The sequence below is a fragment of the Oryza sativa genome, chromosome 10, assembly GCF_034140825.1.
Source record: "Oryza sativa Japonica Group chromosome 10, ASM3414082v1".
NCBI lineage: Eukaryota > Viridiplantae > Streptophyta > Magnoliopsida > Poales > Poaceae > Oryza > Oryza sativa.
Genome location: NC_089044.1, coordinates 14834630 through 14861672, shown reverse-complemented (window position 1 = coordinate 14861672; position 27043 = coordinate 14834630). Strand labels below are relative to the sequence as shown.

General features: G+C 40.8%; 1 non-coding gene across 1 annotated transcript; it reads right to left on the bottom strand.

Moving 5' to 3' along the window:
- Positions 1-8523: 8523 nt before the first annotated feature.
- On the bottom strand, positions 8524-12382 carry LOC112936576 (uncharacterized). The gene is made up of 2 exons (XR_010737176.1): positions 11364-12382; positions 8524-8960 (listed from the first exon to the last, which is right to left on the bottom strand). It is a non-coding gene; the product is annotated as an uncharacterized protein (transcript).
- Positions 12383-27043: the final 14661 nt, after the last annotated feature.

Sequence of the window (27043 nt, the reverse complement as noted above, 5' to 3'; positions counted from 1 at the left end):
TTTCCATATTTACTTACCAGTTCAGTATTTGTGCCTCTCAAATAGTGGGGACATATATATACCTCCCAAAGGATAGGGGAAAACTTAAATTATCTATCAGGGAGTTGATGTGTTGGTTTCAGGTTTTCATATATACAGTCCCAAATATAGGTAATGCATTTCGAGCATAATTCATTCTACTTTCCTGATAAGCTACAATGTTAATTGTTGCGTTAAGTAGTCAAGTGTAGAGTTGGGAGGCATCTGGATGTCGCTCCTAGTAACATATTTGATGTCACACACCAAGATTTTGATGGTTTGTTTATGTGGCACTCGCACAAGAACTGATCATATTCCAGCTTGAACTTGATAGGTTAATGCAGGTTTTTGTTCAAGAATATCTGTATGTGATTAAGCATAGTTTTGAGTCACAGAATATCTGCAGTTGCACTTGATATTAATCATAGTTTTTCACCAAGCTAGCTTTCAAGTGGAGACTGCCACCCTACTTTTGAGTCACACAAATTGCTTGCCATGAGAATTTGCTTTCTCATGGCCCGGATGAAGGAACACAAATTTAGGATGGTTAATGTGCGTCCTAAACGTAATGCTGTAGGATCGAACACAAGCAACCAAGCCTACCAGAAGGGGGTGAATGGTAGAGAAAAACAAAAACCCAAAAACTTTTAACGGAAATAAAAGTTACCCTCAAATCGATGGAAATCTTGACGTAGTTTTATGGCCGCCGGTCGGACCGCTCGTACGCCGCCAGTCGAACCGCCTCCCTGCCGTCTGAACCCGAAGAAACACAAATCGAAGAACTCTCAAAGTAGATGAAAACTTTATTTCTTCTCTCTGTGTTTACAAAGTGCAACAACAGCACTCCTTACAAAAATCTCGACTAAACTCGAAACCCGAATTAAACTATCAACTCAATTGCTCTCAAAGCGATACCGGGAAGGCTCACGCTCCCTCTCTATTTATACCAAAAAACCCCCTACTCAAAGTAGGTGTAAAACTCCTATTCACAATAGGACTCAATCCCTCAATTTCTAAACCTTTTACAATTTACCAAAACTCCCACAGCCGCAGCCAACCGCATCGGACTCGATCTCCTGCGCTTGCTCCTGCTTGGGCCTATCGCACGTGGGCTGACGTGCCGCTGCTCCTGGACCGGCTCGGCCTCCAGCCAGCTGCCACCGAAGCCCACCGAGCCATCACACATGCATGGCACAACATGCATGCATCAATCACCATACATACATGCATATGCTACGACCAGCATACACACATATATGCATACACGACCTGCTACAATAACTCGAAGCACTGTAGCACCATATACTTCTCTCTAATTTCTTCCAATCTCCTTCGCGAACACCGGCACTTGCACGCACACCTCGTGAAGCCCGTTGCGAAGATCTCTCCCACACGGTGTCCATTCACCATGTGTCATCTCGTATCCAATTTCGTTACTCGGTATCCTTAACCGTCTGAACCTCAACTCCTCCATGAGTTTAGTCCCGATCCCCACCGTTGACCGAAGTTGACCTCCAAGAATCTGGACTCTAGTCACCTTCTCACATGGTATCCCGACCGCACTAGACCTCTGTTCCTCCCTGAACATAGTCCCAGTCCTCACCATTGACCAAGGCTGACCTCAAGTCACCTGCACACAATCAGACAAAACAACCGTTTCTGGGCACAGATATCACAACCTAACCCACATTAGTCACACGCACTCACACCAACATTCACACAAACTCTCAAACCAATTCTTTAATTAAATCATTTGCATAGCCAATTGTTCATCACAAATATTAATCATGACAATGATTTCACAATCTCCCCCTTGATGAACACATTGGCAACATCAACAAAATGCAATTTTTTGTTTATGAAAAATAAAAACAAAAATCACAAAAGTGAAAAGAAAAACTCTCCCCTTTTTAAAAGAAAGAATTTCTCTCATCAATTTGCAATCAAAGTACAAAATTGACTATTTTTAAAATCGAAACAATTCAATTCTCCCCCTTTCAAGAAGCATGCATTTTGTATATTTCTCCCCCTCTGACAATGATTTCATCAAGAATTCAAAAGAGAAATAATAACAATAAAACACAAATGAAATTATGTCATGATTGCCACTTGGAATAACCATTTTTAGTTTTTATATTTTCTCAATTTTTTCCGAGAGCTTTGAAATGTACCAAAAGCAATTCATGATCATGTGTTGCAATATAAGGGAGATAAATTCATCAGCTAGTTAACAAGCATGCACTATAGTATAAACATGAATCAAAGATATTACAATTAAGCTCAAATCAACAATAAGGATTCATGATTTCAAATGATTTATAATGCAATATATTCACAAGCACATAGGTTGAAAAACAAACAATATACATATATACCTATTGCATTTATCACTCTTTCTCAAATTAGCTTTAGCACAAAACAATCAAGAGAATTTTTTAACTTTCATTTGAGCCTTTTTGCTCACTTTTTTTCTCTCAATTATTTCGGGTACGTCCTTGTCGTCAAGACTGTTTCCAAGGATTCGGTATTCATTTTTTTTCTCTCATAGATATTTTTTATTCTCTTGCACAATGAGCAAATAAAAGCTATTTGAGGAATAACAATTCAATAAAGCATATACATAAGCATTTATAAATCAAACCATATGCTAGCATCAATATTGCATATTTTCTTAATTCAAGTAAAAGAATTAGTGTCATGCATCATCTCACTTAAAAGCAATATCTAATCCTCATATAAAGACTAAAATGCATACAAGCTAACATAGCAACAAATAGACCTCAATTATTTTGCTAGCATGCACAAGAATATACTAGAGGTATAAAACAAAGCTCTTCTTTTTCTCATTTTTATTTATTTTCAAAATTAGAGCAAATGCATAAAAATAAACATGAATGCATGAAAAAGCATAAACTCCCCCTCAAATTAACCTCCAATTCTCCCCGAACAAAAATCAAGAAGAAATCAATGATTTTGAAAAAGACATCCAATTGCCAATGATATCACCAAGGTTCTCATGAATCGACATATATCCACATGTATTAAACAAAACTACTATCTCAAACACTAGCATATGAAAAGCTAATAATCAAGAGAGTAGAACAAAATTATATCAATCCAAAAATTACCTTGATGTTACCTTGTAAAGCAATCGCCGTCACAACATTGAACGCTCATGGGGAGTATGCCACCAAAATACCTACAAATGAGAAGATGTCAAGGCCTCCGTGTTGGGGTTAGAAATAAGAAATTTTGGAATCCAACACTGAGTCACACGACCAGTAGAACCAGTAGGTACATATGCACTAACAAAATCAGAACCAGACATACCTGAAAACTTACCTTTTCGTTTCACAAAAGACTGATTTGAATTACGCACAAAATCACCCCGAGGCCGGTCTGACCGCCGCTGTCCCTGCGGTCTAACCGGGCCTAGCTGCCGGTCTGACCGCCGGTTCAACTGCGGTCTCACCGTGCTCCTCGAACTAAAACCCGATTTTTGCCAACGTCGTTTTGCAAAAGCAATTTCTCTTTCCTTTTTCTGTTTATGGGCAAGTCTAAAACAAAAACCAACCAAATATCCATCTTTTCCACAAAAAGAACAAGTGTACTTCTCACGACAAGTTTGGTAAGTAGATGGTTTTGAAATTGATGGTTTTGCAACAACAGAAGATTTTGCATTCACAACATTTGATTTTGAAGAAGATGCATTCAAAGAAGACATGATGCCAGCAGATTTAAACACAGTGTTCTTAGGCTCAGTTTCAATCAAAATTTCACCTCTCCTAGCAGCACCCAAAACAGTAGGAGGATGTCTAGCATGATAAGCATAAGAATCAAAACCTAAACCACGATTGTGTGTGCTAACTTTAGATTGATCAAGAATCATGTTGAGGTTCTTTTTACCATCAGAAAATCTTTGCAAAGAACTTTTCAAATAAGAAACCTCTTGAGTAAGAATAGCACAATTTTTGCAAGCATCCAAAAAACCTTTTTGCTTTCTACAAGTTGAGCAAGAAAACACCTCATCTTGTTTAACAACTTCTTCCATGTGTTTAACACGCCCTATAGCATCTTTCAACTTCATCTCATTCAAAACACACTTTGAACAATCTTGAGAAATCAAAACACCATTGTTTTGTTTTGCCTTATTTGCACATGAAGCATTGACCAAAGAACTTGCATAAAAAACAACTTTGTATTTTTTTCAAAACATTCTTTGTCAAAATCAACTCATCAACAACACGAGCATGTAAAGCAAATCCAAGAGCAAAAGAAGATTCCAACTTTTTAGATTTTTCAATCTCAAATTCCAATTTTTTGCAATTAACAGAATTGACATCTCGCAAAGCATTAATTTCAGAAAATAAAACTTCACAAGATTGACAATTATCATCATCAGGAATCGAAGATTTTAATCTATCAATTTCAGCATTTAGAATCTCAATAGTGTGATCCTTCTCATCAAGCACAATAGAACATGTTTGAAGTTTCTTAGCAAATTTGTAAGCAGCAAGTTCTAATTGATCATAACTAAGCTTTTCTTCATTATCATCGTCAGATTCATCAACAGCAGAACTAGCATTACGAGCAATAAAATCTAGATCAACAACTTGCTTACCTTTGCCCTCATCTTCATCTTCAGATCCATCAAGAACTTTTATGAGTTCTTGAACTAACCACTGCATACAATGCTTCTTCTTCTCCTTCTCCTTCATGTTCTTCTTCTTGTTCACGTCATCCTCTTTGACTCTTCCATCATCTTCATTCTTTCCTCTCCCAAGCTTAGGACAATGCGAACGAAGATGATTAAGTGCTCCACACTCAAAACAACGATTCGGTTCTCCTCTTTTCCTGTTCCTAACATTTTTCATAGCTCGAGAAAATCTGTTAGATAGCAAAACCAAATCATCCTCGAACTGTTCGAGTTGATCATCGGATATGGCATTAAATAAAGCAAGAACAGAAGACTTCGATGAAGAAGCACCAACATCCAAAAAAGTTGAAGACGAAACCAAAACACTAGACTTAGAATCACCTTTACGAGAACGAATATTCATCTCATGAGTTTTCAGTTTTGTGTAAAGCGAATCCAAAGTCAAAGTAGACATATTCACAGACTCCTGAATAGATGTAACTTTCATCTCCCAAATAGACATGTCAAGACCATTCAAAAAGTGGCGAAAAATCTTAGATTGTGGATAATTAGCATCATAAGAAGAATCAACAGATCTAAGATCACTCAAAATTTTATTAAACCGAGAAATATAGTCATCCAAAGCTTCTCCAGGTTTCATCTCAAATTTAATGTACTCCGTTTTGAAAAGATCACGACGAAGTTCTTTTATATTATTTGTTCCTTGATGAAAATTACTCAAAAAAATCCAAATCTCATGAGCAGTTTGAAGATGAGCAACACGATCATAATCCGAACGAGAAATCCCACTCAAAAGAATATTGCGAGCTTTGCAATTTTGTTCAAAAGCAGTTTTTTCAGCAGCAGTATTAATAGCTTCAGGAATCACATAAGCATGAGAAACTTTTCTCTAAATATCATAATCTTCAGCCATAATGTAAGATTGCATCCTACTACACCAATGAGAAAAATCCGTTCCATCGAAAACATGAGGTTTAGTTGAAAACCTAACAGGAGCAGCCATGGCAAAAACTTTAGATCGATAAAAATCCAAAGAAGAAAACGAGGCTATGATACCACTTATAGGATCGAACACAAGCAACCAAGCCTACCAGAAAGGGGTGAATGGTAGGCAAAACCAAAAACCCAAAAACTTTTAACGGAAATAAAAGTTACCCTCAAATCGATGGAAATCTCGACGTAGTTTTATCGCCCCCGGTCGGACCGCTCGTACGCCGCCAGTCGAACCGCCTCCCTGCCGCCTGAACCTGAAGAAACACAAATCGAAGAACTCTCAAAGTAGATGAAAACTTTATTTCTTCTCTCTGTGTTTACAAAGTGCAACAACAGCACTCCTTACAAAAATCTCGACTAAACTCGAAACCTGAATTAAACTATCAACTCAATTGCTCTCAAAGCGATACCGGGAAGGCTCACGCTCCCTCTCTATTTATACCAAAAAACCCCCTACTCAAAGTAGGTGTAAAACTCCTATTCACAATAGGACTCAATCCCTCAATTTCTAAACCTTTTACAATTTACCAAAACTCCCACAGCCGCAGCCAACCGCATCGGACTCGATCTCCTGCGATTGCTCCTGCTTGGGCCTATCGCACGTGGGCTGACGTGCCGCTGCTCCTGGACCGGCTCGGCCTCCAGCCAGCTGCCACCGAAGCCCACCGAGCCATCACACATGCATGGCACAACATGCATGCATCAATCACCATACATACATGCATATGCTACGACCAGCATACACACATATATGCATACACGACCTGCTACAATAACTCGAAGCACTGTAGCACCATATACTTCTCTCTAATTTCTTCCAATCTCCTTCGCGAACACCGGCACTTGCACGCACAGCTCGTGAAGCCCGTTGCGAAGATCTCTCCAACTTCGTCACCTGGTATCCTTGACTGTCTGAACCTCAACTCCTCCATGAGTTTAGTCCCGATCCCCACCGTTGGCCGAAGTTGACCTCCAAGAATCTGGACTCTAGTCACCTTCTCACATGGTATCCCGACCGCACTAGACCTCTGTTCCTCCCTGAACATAGTCCCGGTCCTCACCATTGACCAAGGCTGACCTCAAGTCACCTGCACACAATCAGACAAAACAACCGTTTCTGGGCACAGATATCACAACCTAACCCACATTAGTCACACGCACTCACACCAATATTCACACAAACTCTCAAACCAATTCTTTAATTAAATCATTTGCATAGCCAATTGTTCATCACAAATATTAATCATGACAATGATTTCACAAATGCATGAGAATACGTACGTTTTCTCAAGTTACTTGCATTTGAAACCATACATTGTGATGTCAAATATTTATTCTTTGTTTAAGTGCATAATGAAATTTAAGGCATGCTGGTTTGAATTCTCTGTTTTTCACATAAGAGCATTGGTTATGCTTTACTCTTTTTTTTAAGGAGCACAGCAAAAACACAAACTATCACATAAATGCATATACACTCACCCCTATAAACACACATACGTATACCTGCTTGCTCCTATGAGCACATTCAAAAGATTGGACCGGCATATTTCAAAGTTGACAAAGTCATGACAGACGCCTCACTATTGATAGGTACGTAAATACGAGCATATGTGTAGAGTCTAGGACTTAAATCTGGTGGGCAGTTCAACCACAGAGAACCTTACCGATTGAGTTATTACTCTTTGAATGACTCATCAGCCATACAATACCTTTGTATCATCACCAAGAACGTATCTAAAAAGAATGCTGCAGAATTCATGAGATGAAAAACTGTGCTGATGGGGCTTTGCTTGCGAGGAATTAGTACAGTAATTGCTACAATATTAACAAGGCGTACGGTAATATATTAAACAAGTGTACGTAATTGGTGTGAAATTCAATCTGGCAGATAAGTCCTAAATTACTATTGTCAGAATGTAATTGTTCTGTTGGTTGGTGATCATATCTTGGCAAACCGATAATTGCGTAGAGAGACATGACGTTATTTGTTAAATTAGGTGATTAACTACGTGCGATGATCGGAGGTCGTTCGGAGGCGCTTTCCATATAATATATATTGGACCATTGGAGCACGAACCTGCCCGAGTTCCTCAGGGTCAGGGCAACCAATCCATTACATAAGGATGGAAATGACATGGATTTTCTACATCTAAGGTGCTGTTTGGTTGGAGAATGCAAACGTAAGGGAATCAGACTGCACTGTGATTGAAATCAGATTACGGTAAACTCAGATTTTGTTTGGTAACAGTAAGATGCACCTTTAGAAACCAGAGAAACTAGAGCATTTCTAATTCCGAATCTCTGAAGAACCAAGTTTAAAATTTTTTGGATTATATGCACCTGCACAGAATGATAAGTGCGCATGAACAAATGAATCAGAAACTTCAACAAAAACAAACAAATTGTAGAAGTCTAAAAGATGATGATGATCTCATTCTGAAGAGCAGGAACGCCTGACTGACGGAAGATGAAGAAAAAGAAGCTGTCGAACACTCCGATCTTGAACTCATGGTGATGACGGCGGCTCAGCTTACCCCATGCATATATTGTTGTAGATGATCATTAGGGTATCACGTCGAAACGTCAGAGGTTAGGGCCTACAGCAATTGCTTGGGAGCCACATACTGAACTAATTAATGTGTACAACAATAGTTTGAAGCTCTGGTTAAGTTTCCTCCAAAATCTATATGCAGTGAACCATTCCATAGAAGTTTTATAGGATTTGGAAAGTCTCAATCCTTTGAATCAAATGTTCACATAGGAAAAATTCCTATAGAATTTGAATCCTACAAATTCCTACATAAAATTCTTTGATTCAAAGGGGACATTAGCTTCTAGATTGAATCAAATGCTGCTTTTTTAGATAATGGAAGCTTTATTTAGACTAAGTTAATTACATCAAGATTATACAATCAAACTGAGTCACCCCTGGCCTCTGCAAAAATGCACACAGCCAAATAAGAAGAAAGAAACAACCAGAACATATATCTTAGTGGCTATCAATCCGTAGACTAGCCCGCCACTCATGCTCCTAGGTAAAAAAATCTCCTGTGCCACCTGGTCCAACTATCGTGATGCAACTGGGTAAAAATAAGTTGGACATGCTGCTGGGATGCGATGGGAGTACATTGTGAGTGTGAGGAGTCTTCTGGTGGTTGGGGACTTGATGTTGGCACAGAAAGACCATCTGAAGGAGCCTATTTATCACTGATGGAATTTATGTGTTGGTTTCCGGCTTCCATATATACAGCCCCGGCCCAGGCACACAGGGAGTCCTTACGAATCCACGCCACTGCTTGAGAAACTATGATGTCAACAAGTAGTCTAAAGCATAGGGTTTGGGAGTCATCTGGATGTCACTTCTAACATCAAGTAAATCTGGACCATGTAATTTACCATCACTTTTTAGTGGTTTTCAGACTACTAGCACGCTTGAATTAGTGGACGCTAGGGACTGGTTGTCTAGCTCGGCAGCTCGCTACTTATGAGTCAGAAATTTTATTTTGCCTGTCACTCAATTCTCCGTTACAGCTCTGTTTCGATGAAGAGCTAAAAGAGCAGGAATTTAATTAAGGTAGGGTAAACGCTTGTGCTAATCGTGATGCATGAGTTATTAGTAGTGATGTATTTGGGAGGTATTTGGATTTCAAATCAGCTATCGTACCAAAACCAGTACATATAGGATGTCATGCCATTAACCAATGAGATATTAGTTTGATTATCCCAGTTCAATTTGAGCATTCTATTCCATCCATCTCATAGAACATGTAAACTGCACAAGCGTTCCATGTCAGCAAAAAAGTCCAAATGACTTGCATTTTATTATTCGCAGAACTCAGGATGGTTATAATATTCCTCATGAGTGACTTCAAGGCCTGCTCAATTGCGAGGCCATCATCTAAGGGTGCAAGCGGCAACCCGCGAAAACCCACTTATAGGCTAAACTAACCCGCGAATTCGTTTATTTTGACCTATAAGTGGGTTCGCGGGTGATCCACTTGCTCCCCTGCATCATCTGATGTTTAGTGGCAGCACACCTGAGGTGTTGAAGACTAGTACAAGGTGATCGGTTAAGCTCTGGATGACATTAGCATACTGTTTGAGTTCTAGTATGGAAAGACAACAGAACATTGTCACCAGCTCCTACAAATTCTAGCTATTTTGAATCGGTGAAGGAGTTTGTCGCACACTTGATTGGATGTCATTTAATTTACTAAGACAGTGTGCAAATTTAACTTTGACCTAGTGATATGAATATGCTGAAATTGCGCAGTCATTTCGGAACACATTCAGAAGTCGGAATCGACAGTGTTGAATGCATCAGCACATTATAATATCCATTGTTAGGTGTTGCAGGTTTGAGACTAGCCTCTTATAATTCTGAAGATAATCGGACCAGTGAAACAATCCCTCCACTGAAAGATCAGTAGATTTCATACTAAAATTTGTGGTACAAGAAGTTTGTTGCTCAAACAAATATATGTTCATTCAATTACCAGAAAGCACCAATTCAGTACTCTTGAAATTTGAAGCTACTCATCATGTAGGAGATGGAGATCGAAAGGTTTATGCTACAGCTTTTCGTACATAGCTAGAAAGGTTTCTCTGAAAACAGCCTTTAAGATATGCACGAGAATTTTTAGGTCCTTGAGACGTACCTGTAGTACCCTAAAATTTTGGTGTCTCGAGATACCTAGTACCTATAGGTACCAAATTTTAGACTAAAATATATGGTACATATCTTCAAGTATCTTTTTAAGGATGGTTAAATTACCCAATATACAAACCTAAGTACTGCCTGGGCTGTTCATACTCGAACCTGTTCAATTGTTCAACCGGGACGAATTCCAAACCAAAGAAACAAATTAAGTCAGGATAGTGCTTTAAATTATCTATGTTATTATATCATGCCCTCCCCCCTTCGGCATACGGCTTATAATATTGGCGGTATGTTGTAGCGGCAAATTAGAGCTCAGATTAGAAAAGTAATAAGCCTATTGCTTACTATACTTTCGAAGTTTGTATGGCTTGTTACCATGTGCTGGACATCTTCATATCATTGCTTTCTTTTGTTTTGAAACATCCATGGAAGTACACAGTCTGAGGGAGTCTTCTGTTGGTTGGGGACTTAATGTTGGTATGGGAAGACCTTCACAAGGAGCCTATAAATTTATCACTGAAGGAGTTGATGTGTTAGTTTCAGGCTTCCTCCATATATATATACATCCCAAAACACAGGTAGTCCAAATGGATCATAATTCATGCTACTACTTGACAAACTAACTTCAAGTAGTCTAACGTAGGGTTGGGAGTCATCTGGATGTCATTTCTGACTAGTCTCTTGGTCCAAGCTACTCAGAAGAAATTCATCACTTTATGTGGCGCTTGCACAATGACTGGTTTTGTACTATTTTGACCTTGAGATCTTTTTGCTAGCTTTTTGTTCAAGAACATCCGCATTTAGTGATCAACTATTATTAGGATTATTATTAATCTATAGGCTGTTGGTCTCCTAGACCTTTACACTCCCAAATAGTTACTCTCCCTAGACCTTTGGTCTTATGTAACTATCTTGTATTGATTGTATCTCAGCACTAGCATTCATTGTAATTCAGCTATATATATGAGAGATCAACCTCCCAACATTGGTGAGGCGTCCATTCTACTTTCTCTACATGGTATCAGAGGTTCTTACCTTCTTTTCCGCTGCTCTAGCACGCTGTCATCACAGCTGCCTCCTCGGCGAGTGCTGGCCATGTCGACTGAATCAACTCAATCCTCCACCTCCTCAGGCTCCAGTGGTGTTTCCTCTGCCAGCACCACCAGTGAGTTCCTCCACCCCTATGCCACAGTCGCCGTCAAATCCCACTTCCCCATCACCCTGGAGAACACCCACCCAATCTACAACAAATGGAAGGCCTTCTTCACCTCCCTGTGCGGCAAGTTTGAGTTGATGGCTCACATCGACGGCTCCGCCCCTCCACGTCCCAACGACCCAGCCTAGGAACAGGCTGACTGTTACATCCGCAACTGGATCTTTGGATCAGTCGCCGACGACATCCACGACCTCTGGAGCCAGATTAGACCACTCGGGAGCTGTGGGTCGCCATCGAGGACATGTTCCACGCCAACAAACAGCCTCGAGCGATCTTTCTCAGCCATCAATTTCACTCCATGATTCAAGGCGATTCCTCCATTGTCGACTACTGCCAGAAGATGAAGACTGCCACTGACGCCCTTCGCGATGTCGGCCACGCCGTCTCTGAGTCCCAACTCGTCCTCAACCTTCTTCGAGGCCTCAATGACGACTTCTCCAACACCGCCGACAACATCGCAGCTACGGACGTCCTCCTGAGCTTCACATCGGCATGCAACACCCTCCTGTTGAAGGAGCTGCGCATCACGAACGCGGCCAAGGTGGCCGCGGCGACAGCGCTGGTTGCAAGCGCCACCTCTGGCTCCTCTTGCCCTCTCGGCGGCAACGCCTCTTCCGGTGGCGGCGGCCTCTCTAGAGGTGGGGGCAGTGGCAGCGCACGCGACGGTGGGAGTGGTGTCGGCGGCTGGACTGGAGGCGGCGGCTCCTCTGGCGGCCGCGGTGGCGGCACCAACAACCGCCGCAACTGCAATGGCAACGGCGGCCGCAGTGGCGGTGGCTTGACCGACAGCGGCGGCGGCGGCGGCTGGACCGGAGGCGGGAATGGGGGAGGCGGCAGTGGGGGTGGAGGCGGCGCACGCGGCTCCTCTGGAGGGGGTGGTGGCGGCGGCTGGGCTGGGGGTGGTGGCGGCCAGGGAAACCCTAGCTGGCGGCCGGCTGGGCCTTGGGTTTGCTTTAACCCTTGGCCGGCCCAGCAACTGGCCTGGCGCCCCCCCCCCCCCCCTTCTCCCCTCAGCTGGTCTTCTTGGGCCGGCTCCGGTGGCCCACTATTCCCAGGCACAAGCCACCTTCGCTGGGCCATCTACAGGCTAGCCCAATTGGGAGCAGGCTAGCCTCATTGCAGCCTTGAACTAGATGGCATTCTAAAGTACAAATAACTGGGTTTTGGACACTGGCGCGAATCTCATATGTCCTCCACTGACGGTATCCTCGTAACTTGCTTGCCTAACTCCCACACCTTTATTACTTTTGGAAATGTTCAAACTATCCCCGTTATTTGTCGTGGCATATCATTCCTTCCCATAGGAACCACCAAATTTGCACTCAAAAACATCCTTATCACCCCTTCCTTAGTTCGTAATTTACTTTCTGTTCGTTAGTTTACTTGCGACAATAAATGTTCCATTGAGTTTGATGAATTTGGTTTCTCTATTAAGGACCTTCAGACCCGGCGCGTGATTCTTCGTTGCAATAGCCACGGGGAACTCTACACTCTTCCAGCTGCCACTCCCTCCAGCGCCGCCCACTGCTTCCTCACCACTTCCTCCACTCTTTGGCACCGTCATCTGGGTCATCTTGGTTCGGCCGCCACATTCTTCGGAATATGCACTCCATTTCCTATAATAAAATCGACACCTCTCTATGTCATGCGTGTCAGTTAGGGAAGCATACCAGATTACCTTTTGTTAGGTCATCCTCTTGCACTTTTGTTCCCTTTGAGCTTGTCCATTGCGATGTGTGGACCTCTCCGGTGTTGAGTACTTCAGGTTTTAAATATTACTTAGTGGTGCTTGATGATTTCAGTCATTTCTGTTGGACCTTCCCGCTTCGACACAAATATGATGTTCATCGTCATATTGTTGAATTTGCCGAGTATGTTTCCACCCAGTTTGGCCTACCACTAGAATCCCTTCAAGCTGATAATAGCTGAGAGTTCATCAATACCGCCACTACTACCTTTCTGGCCAGCCGTGGCACCCAGCAACGACTCTCTTGCCCTTACACCTCCTCCCAAAATGGAAAAGCCGAACGGATGCTCCGCACCATCAACAACTCCATAGCACGCTTCTTATATAGGCTTCCATGCCTCCGTCGTACTAGGCTGAGGCTCTCGCTACCGCCACCTACCTTCTCAACCGGAGACCCTCTTCCTCTGTTCACCACTCACTGCCTTTTCAGCTTCTACATCGCACCACTCCAGAGTACTCCCACCTTTGGGTTTTTGGCTGTCTTTGTTACCCAAACTTGAGTGCCACAACTCCACATAAGCTTGCCCCTCACTCGACAGCTTGCATTTTTCTTGGGTACCCGGCCTCCCACAAGTGATACCAATGTCTCGATCTCTCCACTCGGTGTATCATCATTTCGCGCCACATCGTTTTTGATGAATCACGATTTCCCTAATGCCTCGTCTTTTGATTTTTTGCTGCAGGGACTCCCTCTAGCGGTCACTCCATCCTCGGAGGTGGAGCAACCGCGACCTCTCAAGGTGGCTCCCTCCTCGGAGGTTGAGCGACCGCGACCCCATACGGTGGCTCCCTCCACAGAGGTTGAGCAACCGTACATTCCCCTCTTCGGCCGACGCTTGCCGGACGACACAGTCACCGCGGCCAGCTGCGCCCCAACGGCTGGCACACCGTTGGTCGGCGCCTCCTCGACCGGTGTTGCCCCATCGGCCGGTACCACCCACGCGGCACCATCGTGTCACCCTTTCGTCATGTCTACAGCCGTCGCCTGCTCCGACGGTCCCGGTATCGTCTTCCGCCCATGTGGTTGACGTGGCTGCTGCTCCTCAACCGCATTCCATGGTGACATGCTCCCAGACTGGCTCCCTACGGCCGGTTGACCGGCTGATCTACACAGCTACCCATGCCACCGCCTCTCCTGTTCCGGCCAACTATCGCAGTGTGTTGGCTGATCCCAACTGGTGCACTGCCATGGCCGACGAGTACAAGGTGTTGGTCGACAACAGCACTTGGCGTCTCATTCCTCGCCCCCCTAGGGCCAGCATTGTGATGGGCAAGTGGATATTTAAGCACAAGTTCCACTCTGACGGCTCACTTGCCCGCCACAAGGCTTGTTAGGTAGTCCGTGGATACTCCCAGCAGCACGACATCGACTACGACGAGACATTTAGCCCGGTTGTCAAGCCAGCCACAATACGGGTTGTTCTCAGCATCGCTGCCTCCCGTGCTTGGCCGATTCATCAGCTAGATGTGAAGAACACATTTCTTCATGGTCACCTAAAGGAGATCGTCTACTGTCAGCAACCCTCCGGGTTTGTTGATCCTGCTGCCCCTGATGCTGTCTGTCTATTGCCGAAGTCCCTGTACGGTCTCAAGCAGGCTCCTCGTGCATGGTACCAGCGGTTTGCTAGGTATATTCAACAGATGGGTTTTATGCCTTCAGCATCCAATACATCTCTCTTTGTTTACAAAGATGGAGATCACATTGCCTATCTTCTGCTGTACGTCGATGACATTATCCTCACCGCTTCGACCACGACATTACTTCAGTAACTTACGACACGCCTCCACTTCGAGTTTGCCATGACAAACCTTGGTGACCTCCACTTCTTCCTCGGCATCTCCGTGACACGCTCCTCCGACAGCCTCTTCCTCTCGCAGCGCTAGTATGCTGTGGATCTTCTTCAGCAGGTCGGCATGGTCGAGTGCCACTCTACCTCGACATCAGTGGACACTCGTGCGAAGCTCTCTGCTACAGACGGCCTGCCTGTCGTCGACCCTTCGGAGTACAGAAGCATCGCTGGTGCTCTACAGTACCTCACGCTGACTCGACTGGATTTGGCCTACTGTTGACGAAAAAATCGAACACACTGGCCTGGGAGATCTGCTTAGCTCCAATGCAGGTCCAAATATGATGAGATGCGGGCGTGCCAGTCAGTTTGACCCTACAACAGACAAGATATGTAAACAGTAGATTAAATAGCCGATCGGCTGACAAGCCGATGGAGTAGTTCCAGCCGATAGTGATAATAGCCGATGCCGATACCAGCCGATAGTGATAGGGTTTAAGCAATCGGCTATATGTCCAATGTAGATAATGATATAAAGGCAATCAGCTGATGATGATGATGTAATAAAATAACAATATAATCCAGTATAAACCAATCGGCTAGCAATGATGTGATAAATAAGCACCGATCCGAAGGTTAAAGCACACATCGGCTAGAGGTCCGATGTCATGAAATCCACAAGATTAGATTAAACAGTGAAACCTTTGTTGTTATCGGCTAAATCTAACTTATATGTATATGCAATCCTTATGAGCCGATGCAACGTCCAGATAACTCACCGGCTGAAACCCCGATGAAACCCTTATTGGCAATCAAGAAGAAGGCTAGAGATTATGGTTCTAAGCACGACTTAGTAGATCAAACATAACTGATGCAGCACTAAGTATGAAAAGAAACATAATATCTGGACAATCAAGCCGTTGACTGAGTTTTCAGGGTGGTAGATGTCTAAGCTAATCTAATCTAGCAACGCGATTTAGCCGATACCGGCAGAAACCCTAAAGCGAGAAGCAGCCAATAGAGCTAAATTGATATGCTAAGACTAGATTAATAGAGACATATGATAAATAGGTAGGCAAATATATCATCCAAACCAGAGCAATCCAAGAGGTCGAATGTACTGATGCAGCCTTGAACGACGCCGACGTAGATGATACAATTGCCTGGGCTGACGGAACATTGGACTTACCCCTTCATCGGAGATCGAACACCGATGCAGCCCCGCGTCAGGTGCCAAGTCCCGCCGGACGATAAAATAAAGTAGAAAAGGTAAAAGGTGGCGATGCGCCGAATTGTATTGATCGTAGCGATAGATTACATAGACCCCGGCTGTACATATTTATACCCATGGGTTGATACAAGTCCTTGTCGGATAAGAAAGAAACTTTCCTAATGATGAAAGGAAAAGATAAAGTCCTGATAGGACACTAAACACACTTTCCTAAAGATAAAAGGAAACTAACAAACTATTCCTAATTAATAGATAACTTGCCATGCTGCATTCTCTTTGAACTCGGTCTCTTCTGGATAAGCTTCTTTTAGTAGATCAATTTCCTTAACCGAATATAGCAAGAATCCGACAACTGACGACTTGAGAACTCTCATCGGCTAATCTCAGGACTTCGAAGTCGATGCTGACTCTAAGCCGATAACTACTCTGGGCTTACCAAATTTCACTGTTAACACCTACGCCGTTCAGCAAGTCTGCCTCTTCATGCATGATCTGTGAGAGCTCCATCTCGCCTTGGTCATGCGTATCCTCCGGTACGTGAAGGGCAGTCTCTCCTCCGGCCTCCACATCGACTCTGGCCCGCTTCAGTCCCTGACGGCATACTCCGATGCGGATTGGGTAGGTTGCCCCAATTCTCATCGTTCTACGTTCGGCTACTGTGTCTTTCTTGGCGACAATCTAGTCTCTTGGTCATCCAAGCGCCAGACTACTGTCTCCCGCTCTAGTGCTGAGGCGGAGTACCGTGCTGTTGCCCATGCCATTGCCGAGTGATGCTGGTTGTGACAACTACTCCAGAAACTTCATGTCCCACTTGCTTCGGGTACTGTTGTCTATTGTGACAATGTGAGTGCTATTTACATGACAGCGAATCCTGTGCATCATCATCGGACGAAGCATATCGAGATGGACATTCATTTTGTCCAAGAAAAGGTGGCTTTGGGACAAGTGCGGGTGCTTTACGTTCCTTCATCACACCAGTTCGCGAACATCATGACCAAGGGCTTACCGGTTCAGTTATTTACTAATTTTCGGTCCAGTCTTTGTGTTCGTACTCCTCCTGCTACGACTGCGGGCGGGTATTAGGATTATTATTAATCTATAGGCTGTTGGTCTCCTAGACCTTGACACTCCCAAATAGTTACTCTCCCTAGACCTTTGGTCTTATGTAACTCTCTTGTTTTGATTGTATCTCAGCACTAGCATTCATTGTAATTCAGTTATATATATATAAGAGATTAACCTCCCCACATTGGTGAGGCATCCATTCTACTTTCTCTACAACTATATATTGTTAATTGCGATTTACGAGGATGCATTAATTCTTAAGTTATTTGCTTCTGAAACTAAACATCAAGTTGTATTCTAACCGTGTACTTTATTTAATAAGTGCATAACTAATTACAAGCTAAGGGACTCTAGCTTGAGATTTGTTTAATGTTTGTCATGCACAAACATTGGCATATATGCTTTACTTCATGAATGGCATAAGTAGTACAATGCCATATAACATCACTGAAAATGTTATTGCTATATAAAAGGTTAGTGCAGAATTGTTCAGCTTAAAAACAGTTTCTGGAGAAGCTTTGTTTATGAGGAAATGAGGTCTGCTCAACAAGTTAAGATATCATTATTGATTAGTACAATACTTGCTAGCCAAGAACATTAACCAGATGTAGAGTGATGTGCACATCAAACAAGGCTAACTGGTGTAGTAAATTCAATCCGGCAGAGTTGCAAATTTACTTCTCAAGGGTAACTGCAATTATACTAAAAATTAATTTACTGCTCGCACACATAAGGACATTATATGAAGTGGCGATATGGTTAATTAAGTTTGTGCATTGTGAGTGACGGCACCAGTTTTAACTTTTAAAGTCATGCAAACACATATATAGGAGCATACACTGAATGCTTTAGTACTTTATTACTCCTATGTTTCTTTTTCTCGAATATGCAGTAGAGTTACGTATCATTTCATTAAGAGAGAAGAGGAAACATGGGATGGGAGCTGAAACACCTGCACTCACTGCAAACAGATACTCTCTCAGTCCCTAAATATTTGACGCCGTTGACTTTTTTAAATATGTTTGACTATTCGTCTTATTGAAAAATTTTTGTGAAATATGTAAAACTATATGTATACACAAAAGTATATTTAACAATGAATCAAATGATAGGAAAAGAATTAATAATTACTTAAATTTTTTAAATAAGATGAATGGTCAAATATATTTAAAAAAGTCAACTTAAAGTCGTCAGATATTTAGGAACGGAGGGAGTACAACGCTTGCATTTAAATGATACCGCCTCAACACAACCTTTACTCATCCGGGGTTAGTGACCTACTAAGAAACTCACTGAGTTTGGAGGCTCCAGTCATGCACCAAAGGCCACACTAGGATTACTCCCATTAAACACTAGGATATAGCACCGTGTAGCTCTACAACTCTCCAAGCAGCTATGTGAAGACAAAAGAGGGTCCATAAGGTGGTGAGTTCTTCACTAATTCATGTCTTTAATTAATGCATCCTCACATTTGTTTTAATTAAAGAAGCTATAGACAATTCTGCATATAGAGGATTGCTAACTGCTTGTAGTTGTCTTATTGAGGACTCGAGCGACAAATTAGGCTTGCGAGGCATGAATTTGGACACATCATCAACATCGTTCAGCAGATGTAATCAGGTGTCACATGGGGGATCCAGTATGAACGTCAAAAGTCTAAATCCAAGTGCAAGTTCTACGTCCAACACAACATAGCAGAGTCCTAGTTCGACAAGTAGGTTGTTGGCTTACGGCTAGGTTAATTAGCTAGGTTTTTAGCGATAAGTTGAGTTGTTTGCAGATATGTATTAGGAGGTTTGCTTGGAGGTTAAGGTAGTAGTGGTATTTAAAGGAGTCTGTACCTTATCATTCGGGAAAGCAAGAAGTTATTAATCTCTAATCTCGCTCTCTCGTTAGTTCTTTCTTCCTCATATGCGCCCGTTCTCCCTAGCGCATTGCTTTCGATCATCTCTGTTTATCGTGATCGCCGGCCGTTGTGCCTCGACAGCCGTGACGCCCGAGGCTTCGGCCTCCATCGTTTCACGAACACGCAAAAAGATTGCACATCAATATATATTAGAAGAAAAAAAGTTTCAGTTACACAATACAATTAGCCAGACCGGCTTATGTTAGAGGAAGGGAGAAAAAACAAATGAAAAAAAACTAAAGCTTAGAGAAACTACGACGGCTGAAACCAGACTCCAATTAACTGGAAGGAGCCGAGACACGCTGCACTCCCAACAAATCCCCAGAAACTTGCGGCCTCCATCGTTTCACCCATACAACTTGCTGCCGTTGCCGGGTCGTGACATCGGGCTAATCAAGCACTGGGAACTATGCCTCTCGGAGACACATGCAGGCAAATGCAACGAGCACTACAAGATTTGAATTTCTTTTGCCGACAGTGACCAAGTAATAGTTGACGGTTTAGAAAATATAATTGTTAGGTTACCGACAATTCTTGCAGTCACCAACAGTGTACAAAAGACCGACAGGCAATTTTTAGTTTATTACAATTTTTATGGTATAGACTATTCCACTACACTACACACATGGGAACTGCAATTAATAAAAGGTTCCTCAATATTACTATGATGGAAGGGAGTATTTTCAGCATAATTTTTCTGGCTGTCCCACTGACAGAACAGGAAATATTGACCAGAACAACACATAGGTCTGGACTTCATATTTTGAGTAGTGCTTTTCATTCATGAAACTGTTCAATCCTCAACTCTTCATTGGCAGTATTTTGAATTATTTTACCTCACATGTCATTTTCTTGATCTCAAATAAAAATTTCAGATGTTACAGTACGTAGTGGCAGCAGGTTGCAGTAATACTAGTGCATTTCTTTAACTGAATTAATTTGATTTGTCAGTATACTAGTGTTTTAAACTATCTGAGCTTATTTTTCAAGATTGCAGCTGATGCTTTATGGGTGAGTATATCTCTCCATTTCAGATGGGAGTTCATGTACATTTGTTTCATGCATGCCTTCAGTCTGATGTATTTAATTTAATAAAAGCTGTTAGCTAGGTTCGTATGGAGGAAATGAAAAGGTAGACTGTATAGGCATTGCTTGATATATAAGGTTGATCAGATAATACATTTTAATGGCCAAATTCCTACTAAATTCGATATATTTTACTAGGTCATGCAGTTCATAGTATTCCAGGTAGATCATCAAGTTCAAGAGTTTATCTTGTTCAATCTATATAGAATTGATCACACTCCTCTTTCCATTGACGATTGTGAAATTTGTATTGTAAAGTTCAGGTAGGACATATGAGTCCTCTTTACGGTGATTCGTCTTGTTCATGTAGAGCGTAGCATCCTCTCTTTTGCATTTATAGGTTGTTTGATGGCAAAAGGGTTGCCCATGTCTAGCAATTAATTAGTAGTTACTTCTGTTACATCAAAATAAATTGACTTTGCAACTCATGAATTTTCATTTGTTTCGTTTTGCATATGAATCAATATCTAGCCCACCTCAAGTTCAGAGTTTGGTGTGTCTCAACCCTCAACTTGGAAAAAGAGCGGCCACTAGATCAGGTCATGTTGAAACTAGCTTATTCTTATCATGATGATGGGATTCCAGTCTGATTATGACTGCCGAGATCGATTTGATTCATTTTGGAAAAACTAATTAGGTGAGGATCTTAAGTGTACAATCTGTGACTTGCTAGATCAAATGCTCATTATCACTAGAACTTTAGTATATGGAGTGTTATGTTACATTCAGTTTGAGTAAGAAAGTGGACTTTAAAGATTTGTATGGCAGTGTTATTTTAATTCGCGTATTATAGGTGACGTCCATTGGATATTGTTGCACGATTGTTTATTGCATTGCTTAAAATGCTAAAATATTAAATGCCTGGTTAAATTTGAATAGAATCTTAAAATTATAGTTGCCGACAATGATATAAGTTGTAACAGATAAGCTTAACTTCAACTGTCCAGTTACCACAGCATAGTACATCAGTTATTGACTTTGATAGTTGGGATGTTTGAATACTGTTACAGTTAGTGAAATGTTTGTCCAGGCCGCCTAAGGGAAGACTGTTGGTCATGTTCCGTTGGCAATTTAAGGGCCGACGGTAGTTAGTAATTAACGCGCTAATTTTGTGTATCTCCGACAGACTCATTCTCGGCCGATTTTTTCCAACGGTACACTGTCAGTTACGTAGTTCCATACAGTTTTCAAGGATTACCGATAGTATTCTCGCCTGTCGGGAAAGGTTACATCTCCTGTTGTGGAGGTGCTCGAACCACAGAAGCAGACTAGCTTGCCTTCTATGAGCTAGCGACCAGACCGGCTAGCCTAGGCTAAGCAGAATTAGTGAAGGATTTAAATATGCATGTGCCTTAATTAAGTAGCACAATTAACAATGTAAGGTGAAAAGCTTAGAGTTACATTACTTGATTTGATTTTATAAATAAGGTGGATAGTGTCATACAACTGATGCACATACCACTTGTATGAGATTTGCTCCGGTCCAACAAAAAGTACCTCGAGGTACCGGTACCTCACGGTACCAAATCGTTTCCGATCGTTGGACCTAACAATGGATATCCAACCCAGCTAGATTCAACGATCGGAAATGATTTGGTACCGTGAGGTACCGGTACCTCGAGATACTTTTTGTTGGAATGGAGCAAATCTCCACTTGTATATATATATATAGTCTGCTGAGCCTCTACCACCTGCCTAGGACAATGCCAGTCTGCAAGAGACTTAGGTGGTGTTTAGATCCAGGGACTTAACTTTAGTCCCTTCATTTAGACACTAATTTAGAGTATTAAATATAGACTACTTATAAAACTAATTACATAAATGAAATATAATTTGCGAGACAAATTTTTTAATCCTAATTAATCTATAATTAGAGAATGTTTACTGTAGCATCACATAGACTAATCATGGATAAATTAGGCTCAATAGATTCGTCTCGCGAATTAGTCTAAGATTATGGATGGGTTTTATTAATAGTCTACGTTTAATATTTATAACTAGTGTCCAAACATTCGATGCGATAGGGACTTGAAAGTTTTGGTCCCATCTAAACAGGGTCTTAAAATCATGCACAATCAACAAGACCACAATTTGCTCTTATATGAACAGTACATATGCTCCCCTCCCAAGACGCTATACCGCCTAGCTGCTCGATCAGGATCAATCAGCAAACATAGGAGAGACACAAAAAAAAAAACATCATGCATATTGTACTGCGATTGGAAGGCACCAGGAACTGAAGCCAGCCGAGCATCATTGTTTCTGCTTGGCAAATTAGAACTGAAGCTTGCTCCATACTGCTTGTTCCGCGCTGGCCAAACAGAAAAATCATCAGGAAATCACGCATGACAGCTAGCATGGTGTTCCTTTCAGCTTCAGAGAGCACAGAAGTAGCAAAGCCAATAAGTAGTAGAGGTTTGATAACTTAGTTTGTCTGTATGTACTCAGCTTGTGTCTAATATTGGCCCCGTTTAGTTCCCAAAATATTTTTTTCAAAAATATCACATCGAATCTTTGGACATATGCATGAAGCATTAAACATGGATTAAAAGGAAAAACTAATTGCACAGTTAAGGAAGAAATTGCGAGATGAATTTTTTGAGTCTAATTAATTTATGATTAGCCATAAATGCTACAGTAACCTACATATGCTAATGGCAGATTAATTAGGCTTAAAAGATTCGTCTCACGGTTTCCAAGCGAGTTATGAAATTAGTTTTTTCATTCGTGTCCAAAAACCCCTTCCGACATCCGGTCAAATGTCCGATGTGACATCCAAAAATTTTTATTTCGCGAACTAAACAGGCCCTAGTTTTGCATGTATAATGGCTGTTTGGTTTTGAGACTTGAGATAAAATTTGATGAAGGACATCACTACCGGTGTTTGTGCTGGTATCAAAAGCTATGCAATGTGCTGATGATGGCCTCCTTGTTGTCAGCATTGTTGAACACTTCCCAGTGAGGCAGTGGCAATCAAGAGCTTTTCTGTTGGGCACTCTGATTGGCAAGTGATATGTACAGTCATTTGGTTTGGGAGAGGTATATAATATGGATTCCAAATCATCTACCCTACCAACATCTTTACATATATATATAGCACATCATGTGATTAACCAATAGGTTATTAGCTTGATTACTCCCCTTACTTAGTATTCTTCCTGCATTTTGCCTTTGTATGTCGACTCAAACGTTGTCTCGCATCACATTAGAACATGCAAACAACATACAAGAATTTTATGTCAGAAAACAAAATCCAAATGGCTTGCATTTTATTATTTGTAGAACTCGGATGATTAGAATGTTGGGACTTGAAGATCTGCTCAGGCAGGACCTTCCAATGGCATTAGAATTTGCAAGAACAGATGAACATAGTTATACGTTCTTGCAAATTCTTTCTGTTTGGAACCTGTGGAAGTAGTTTTTTCCTAGTTGTATACTGATAGAGGAGTGTTTGCCCAAATCCGTAAGGACTGAACTTGTGTCACCGACTTAAAGTTATCCGTATATCTACATGTGCTAGTATGGGATAGCCTTGGCTTATTAAGTTACTTAGCATGCAGCCTTGCATTCTGGTAGGCCGGTGTGTATGAATTAGTCGATAATTTATTGAAACTTCCTATTTACCCCGACGTGGTAGTTTAGGTGACTAAGTCTTTCCAATACAACGGTATTGTACCACGTGGTGGGGTCCGTTTGATGTTTACCACCACAGCGTTAAGTTTAAAGCGTGAGCCCGCCACTTAACTGTTCTAGACATATTCCAAGTATGCCGGCCTAGGATGGAGGAACATGTAACGCGCCGATGCAAGGCTAGACTCTAAGTAGTGTAAAGGCTTCGTTATAACCTCTAGACCATACTCAATGTGTAGAGTATGGTGGTACCGACGAGTACCGAATAAACTAGAGCAAATCATATCATGTGGGTAAAGCTGTCCAAACTCTGCAGAGTTCTAAAAACTAAAAACTAATTGATTAGCTATTAGTTAAGCAAAATATATATGTGCTACAACCTAAGTCTTAATAAACAAATTAAGTCCTAGATGGACCAGAGAACCTATAACTCGAACCTCTCCCACCAAAACTTAGCACACTTAGCTCATATATAACCATTTATATATTGATTTGTTAAATAACTAATATATAGCATCTCCATACTTATCAAATGTGTAGCAAATAATATAATCTCTAAAATTGTGAACTAAGATTAGATTGGTTAACTAAATTATTCATTTTATACAACTTAAGCAAGATGGAACATGTTCTGGACATAAAACTCTCAAGACATATACATGTAGAACACTATGTGCCTACAACACGTTATAACTTGTAAAATTCATAAGAAAATCATTATAACTACAAAAATTGTGAAACCAAATGTGTTTGTCTTAGAAAACACACCACTACACCTCTGTAAAGTCAAATCTAACAAAAATCACATGGCAAAAATATTTCATAACTCTACCTAAGCCAATACTACCCTTTACCGAGTAAACTTCTAAAATTAATAACTCCCAAATAAAAAGTGATAAAATAGAAATTCTTTCACCTAAACTCATTTTAGACTAGTACCAACCCACTGTGTACAAATCATGCATTTTAGAGCATATTGGATTTTTCGTCTATTTCGTGTGTAGCAATAACAGTGAAAGAGTGACTTAGGTGCTAACATTTCCCAGTGGCGATGGTCAGGATAAGACTTCTATGCAACCGCAGTCCGCCGACTAATCTTTTGGCAGAAAAAGAAGGAGCATGTATAGACGCTATGCCACTCTCTCACACGCTCACATTAAACCAACAGCATGGTTAAGGCTTGCATGTAGGATAAGGATGCTGTGGCGATGGTTTGGATAAGGCTTCTATGCTACGGCAGTCCGCAGACTAATCTTTTGGCAGAAAAAGGAGCATGTATAGACGCCATGCCACTGTCTCACGTCGCTCACATTAAACCAACTGCCTTGTTAAGGCTTGCATGCATGCATGTAGGATAAGGATGCTGTGGTGGTCTGGATAAGACTTCTATGCGACCGCAGTCTTTTGACAGAGAAAAGAGGACCATTTACAGACGCCATGTCACTCTCTCAGTTTTGTCTCTCTTTTGAGCAAAATGAGACGAGACTAGAGAAAATGTTAGCTGATTTAATTAGTTTGCCAAGCATTCACTCGTTATCTTTTTCGTTAGCAGATGCTAGCTGATTAAATTAGTTTGTCAAACATCAGTCCTATTTTTTCTCTCTCCACCGAACGCATCGGTTATAGTAACAGAGCAAAAAAAAATCGTACGGGGTTTACTATTGTTTTAAATAATATATTTATATTAAATTAAAATTATTATAAAAACTATATTCACATTATATTGCTAACATTAGCTTAAGTCTCTATATATTTATTTCAAATTTGTTAATATTTATGTTAGTAAAATAAATAAACTAGCACTTGATTTTAGTAATATTGCTCTCCCTTGAACTCACATCGATGGGCGAAGCCAAAAAAATTTTGTATGTGGTTCACTATTTTACAAAATAATCATATTAAATTACAAATTAAAAATTATACTCATAATACATCACGAAGAATTAGCTACTTAAGCCCCTAAATATAATTTTTAAATTTTATTAGTGCTTATGCCAAAAAAATGAATAAACTATCACCTAATTAATGCTGACATTACTGGCCAAACTCGCATGCTATCACCATATATATTTTAATTTGATTATAGCATAATTCTTTTATTTTTAACATCTTCAAAGTGACTCCTGATTTCATGTTTTGCAAAGGTAATCCACTTAATTCCAAAAATGCAATTGGAGCTTGTTTTGTCGTACATACATTGTGATTTTTCCAATTTCAAATTAATATTTAGCATCAAACTATCTAACATTTCAGAACATCATGAAAAAGGGAAAAACATAATGATCTGAGTTAATTATAATTTGAGAATCATACTAGTAAAAGTAAAAAAAAAAGTATCCATCTAAACTGCAATTCGTAGTTTATTGGCTTAAAATTGAAATCGCTAACCAATATTATTAATGCATATAGTTTCAGAGATCATTTTTTGTGATTTATTTTCCATTGTTTTGTACTAAATAACTAATCCTTGAAAATGAAGGAAAATCTCTATCCAAAAGCTCTTTTCCTTCTATTGTGGGAGTACTTAAGAGGAGAGAACAGAAGATAAAAGTAATCTTAGTTAGAGAAGTCAAATAAATTTAAAGTTATTTAATTATTTTTATTCATTGATGCTAGCCTTTTTTATTTGTTTTTTTTTGTCAAAGTAGTAGTGACTCTCATTTGATATATTTATTGATGAAGAAAATATATACTAGTTAATAAATCCGAAAGTATTTCACAAAATTGTAAAACAATTAAGTTCAACAATGAAATTACAAATATATTTGAATGAGGTTCATTTACTGAGGATATGCAGAAATATCAACTAATATAATAAAAAATTTCCATACAAAATATTAAAGTATAATTTCGAAAATAAAGGGAACATCGACCTCATTTGAAACAAGCATGTGCATTCGCCGTCTCATTTGAAACAATCATGATCGTGACTCGCTCGTTAGTTGTTATATATCTTTATATATATCATTAGTATCGATCTACTGATTGAGTTTGCTCAAACGTGCCGAGTAGCGTCTCTCCTTCACTCGGCTGAAAGAGACAAAACT